Raw genomic sequence first — 4,921 nt, 5'->3', positions numbered from 1 at the left:
GGTGAGAGGGGAAAGATATAAAAGAGACCTAAGGGGCAACTTTTTCATGCAGAGGGTGGAACGTGTATGGAATGAGCTGCCAGAGGATGTGGTGGAGGCTGGTACAATTGCAACATTTAAGAGGCATTTGGATGGGTATATGAATAGGAAGGGTTTGGAGGGATATGGGCCGGGTGCTAGCAGGTGGGACTAGATTGGGTTGGGATGTCAGGTCGGCATGGATGGCTTGGACCGAAGGGTCTGTTTCCATGCTGTACATCTCTATGACTCTATGACTCTAAATGAATCTACCGTGCCTGCCTCTACCACCTCTGCTGGCAACGCATTCCAAACGCCCACCACCCTCTGTGTGAAGTAATTGCCACATGTATCCCCCTTAAACTTTCCACCTCTCACCTTGAAAGCGTGACCTCTCATTATGGAATCCTTCACCCTGGGAAAAAACTTGTCTCTATCCATCCTGTCTATACCCTTCATGATTTTGTAAACCTCAATCAGGTCCCCCCTCAATCTCCTTTTTCCTAGTGAAAATAATCCTAACATACTCATCCTCTCTTCATAGCTAGCACCTTCCATACCAGGCAACATCGTCGTAAACCTTCTCTGCACCCTCTCCAAAGTGTCCACATCCTTTTGGTAATGTGGCGCCCAGAACTGTACACAGTATTCTAAATGCGGCTGAACCAATGTTTTGTACAATTTTAACATGACTTGTCAGCTCTTAGACTCAATACCCCGTCCAATGAAGGCAAGCATACTATATGCTTTCTTGACCACTCTATCCACCTGTGCAGCAACTTTCAGGGTACAATGGACCTGCACTCCCAGATCTCTCTGCCCACCAACTTTTCCCAAGGCTCTTCCATTCATTGTATAATTTGCTCTAGAATTAGACTTACCTAAATGCATTGCCTCACATTTGTCTGGATTGAAAGCCATCTGCCACTTTTCCACCCAACTCTCCAGTCTATCTATATCCTCCTGTATTCTCTGACAATCTCTTATGTTTTCTGCTACTCCACCAATCCTCGTGTCATCTGCAAACTTGCTGATCATACAAGCAGTGCCCTCCTCTAGATCATTTGTATATATTACAATTAACAGTGGCCCCAATACTGACCCCTGTGGAACACCACTGGTCACCTTTCTCCATTTCGAGATACTCCCTTCAGCGACTACTCTCTATCTCCTGTTGCTCAACTAGTTCTTTATCCACCTTCCCAAAACACCCTGCACACCATGTGACTTCACTTTCTCCATTAGTCTACAATGGGGAACCTTATCAAACCCCTTACTAAAGTCCATGTATATGACATCAACAGCCCTTCCTTCATCTAAGAAAAAGCCATTAAATCCCTTGAGCTGCTCTGCCATTCAATAAAGTCTTGACTGATCTGATAATAACCTCAAATCTACAATTCTGCCTACCCCTGATAACCTTTCATCCCTTGCTCAGTAACAGTCTTTCTACCTCCTGCTTTCAAAATATCCAAATACTCTGCATCCACCACAGTTTTAGGAAGTGAATTCTAAGGCTTCATGGCCATCTGAGAGATAAAATTGCCTCCAATTTTAAAGGCATGAAGACTCCTCAGAATCGTGTATGCTTCAATCAAAACGGAGAGGCCATATTACCGACTGAACATAGAGTTTTCTCCTGGCTTTCTTCAGACTTCACTTCTCTGATGCTTCTGGTAAATTGGTTTACTATTTTCAGTTCTACTTCCAAAGTTTTAATGTTCCAATGAACAGATGCAGTATTCAGGATGTGGTCAGATCAGAGTGGTCTGATTTAAGCACAATTGCCTGCAATTTTTATTCTGCTCCTGAGGCTCTATAGTTCAGCATTCATTTGTTGATTGCTGTTATACACTGATGAGAAATATTGAGTAGTGAGTCCACTCTTACCTTGAAATGTTTTTCATTATGACCTTTAGCTCATTCCTCTGCATTTCTCAGTATGCGTATTGACTAATTCATTACACTACACAATACCCTTCACTTCCGCACAGTGAGGTTAATCTGCTACAGTTTTGCTCAGATATATTTGTAAAAATTCATTAGAAATGTTCTTCATACCTTAGATTTTACTATTGTCACACTGACATAATTCCTAGAACGGACGCTGGAAAGTGCAGTAGTGAGGTATTGCTGCACAGTATTTCAAATGAAAAGTGGTATGACACGAGGTAAACTCTCCTGCTTAATTTAAAGCCAGCAACACAGAAAAGATTTATCCCGTGCTGTAATCTGTAAAAGCTCGAGTGGCCAAGAACTATTTAAAATAAAAATCAACAACTTTGTTTCTTAAAGTATAACAGAGAGTAATAAACTAACAACTATGTACAAGTCCTTGCTCTAACCTATCTTTTACTTTCCTTTCTATAACACTAGTCAGATAAAACTCTCAATTAAGATTTAGAAAACAACACCTCTTGTCTCAAAACCAGGCAGCTTTCAGCTCTTCTATTTGGATCTTCCTGTGTATTCTTTTCTTCTTAGGAATTCTCCTTCACAGGTTACTGTTCAAAAAAGGTACTTTTACGAGAGCTATTTTTCAGGCAGTTTTTAACCCAATGGGGTTTGGCAGTTCTCCTCCCAACTGTTCAATTTTCCCTGGTCTTCTACCACAGAGCATCAGATTGTGTCATTGGCTTTTAAGGTTGTCAAACATGATTGGAAATTGGTATTTTTCCAGGGAATAATTTAAACTGATTGGCCTATTTTGAATTTTTTTTTGTCATTTGCAGGCAACCAGCTACTCCAGTATTATTGAGTGTCTTATTGAGAACACTTGGTGCTGCCACTGCTAGCTTTTAACTCTCTTAAAAGGTAAAGTTCACCCACATCTTCGTAACAAAAGTTAAATTTCCATCTGCTCTCTAGAACTGATGGAAAAGATGCCATGGAATATTTTAAGTGAAAACAAAGAGAATTTAAATGTTCTTTTATTGCCAGTTTTTATCATTAGGTTACACCTTAAATCTCCAACACCTTTTATTTGTTTCATTTTGTAGGCTTTTTGGAAGTGCAAATACAGTAGGGTGTCACACCATCTTTTTGGGATTTCATGAACTTCCCTTCTGAGTCCATAAGACCATAAGACATAGGAGCGGAAGTAAGGCCATTCGGCCCATCGAGTCCACTCCGCCATTCAATCATGGCTGATGGGCATTTCAACTCCACTTCCCCGCATTCTCCCCATAGCCCTTAATTCCTTTTGAGTCCAGTACGACTCAAAGAAGACTTGTTGTCATTTTTTTAAAAAGACAACACATTGGTTTGACAGGTGCTGTTAACGACTCATACATCTTTCCTGTCTTGCTTGAGTCCATGTAAGTTAATATTTATCGGCTTATTGTCCTACAACTAACACTCAAGCATACCCCTAATGCTCAGTTTTGCAATATTGATGAGATTGACCTGCAGGAAATATTTGAACAAACACAAAGAATGCTGGAGAAACTCAGCAGGTCTAGCAGCATTGATGGAGAGAGAAATAAATTTAATTTTTTGAGTCCAGTCTGACTCAAAGAAGACTTGTTGTCATTTTTTAAAAAAGACAACACATTGGTTAGACTGGTGCTGTTAACGACTCATAAATCTTCCCTGTCTTGCTTAGAACCTTGAAGATTTACTTGTCGTAATACCATCCCTTTATTTCATTTATGTCACAATTTTTAGTTCTATTTTTATGAGCATTTAGGAAGATCTTGCCAATTGGACACAAAGTTGGCTTGATGGTAAGAGAAAGAGGGTGGTGGTGGTGAGTTGTTTTCCAAACTGGGGGCCTGTGACCAGAGGTGTTCCACAGGTTTGGTGCCGGGTCCACTGTTGTTCGTCATTTATATAAATTATTTGCCTGAGAATTTAGGAAGCTTTTAAGTTTGTGATATAGTGGACAGAGACGGTTATCTTAGATTACAAAAGGATCTTGATCAATTGGATCAATAGACCAAGGATTGACAGAAGGATCTTAATTTGGATCATTGCAAGTTATTGCGTTTTGATAACACGAACAAGGGAAGGACTTATACAGTTAATGATAAGGCACTGGGGCGTGTTGTTGTACAGAGGCCTAGGCATTTAGGCACATAGTTCTTTGAAAATTGCATCACAGGTAGACAGGGTAGTTAAGAAGGCATTTGGCACACTTGCCTTAATTGCTCAGACAATTGACGAGATAGGAGTTGGGAGATCGTGTTGTAGTTGTATAGTTGAAGCCACTTTTGGAGTACTGTGTACAGTTCTGGTTGCCCTGATGTAGGAAGGACATTACTAAATTGGAGTTTCAGAAAAGATTTACCAGGATGTTGCTGGGACTGGACAGTTTGTGTTATAAATAAAGGCTGAAATTCTGTTCACTGGAGCATAGCAGTTTGAGAGAGGTTAATAAAGTTATGAGGGGCTTGGAAAAAGTGAATAGTAAAGATATTTTCCCTAGGGTGGGTGAGTTCAAAACTGTTGTGGTTCTGTTCGCCGAGCTGGAAGTTTTTGTTGCAAACGTTTCGTCCCCTGGCTCGGCGACATCATCAGTGCTTGGGAGCCTCCTGCGAAGCGCTTCTTTGATGTTTCCTCCGGTGTTTATACTGGTCTGTCCCTGCCGCTTCCGGTTGTCAGTTTCAGCTGTCCGCTGTCATGGTTGGCATATTGGGTCCAGGTCGACATGTTTATTGATGGAGTTTGTGGATGAATGCCATGCCTCTAGGAATTCCCTGGCTGTTCTCTGTCTGGCTTGCCCTATGATAGTAGTGTTGTCCCAGTCGAATTCATGTTGCTTGTTGTCTGCGTGTGTGCCTAAGGATAGCTGGTCGTGTCGTTTCGTGGCTAGTTGATGTTCATCTATGCGGATTGTTAGCTGTCTTCCTGTTTGTCCTATAAGCTAACAATCCGCATACATGAACATCAACAAGCCACGAAA

The sequence above is a fragment of the Chiloscyllium plagiosum genome, chromosome 4 (assembly GCF_004010195.1).
Source record: "Chiloscyllium plagiosum isolate BGI_BamShark_2017 chromosome 4, ASM401019v2, whole genome shotgun sequence".
Lineage (NCBI taxonomy): Eukaryota > Metazoa > Chordata > Chondrichthyes > Orectolobiformes > Hemiscylliidae > Chiloscyllium > Chiloscyllium plagiosum.
The sequence above is the reverse complement of the archived record's forward strand: the minus strand, read 5'-3'. Positions refer to the sequence as shown.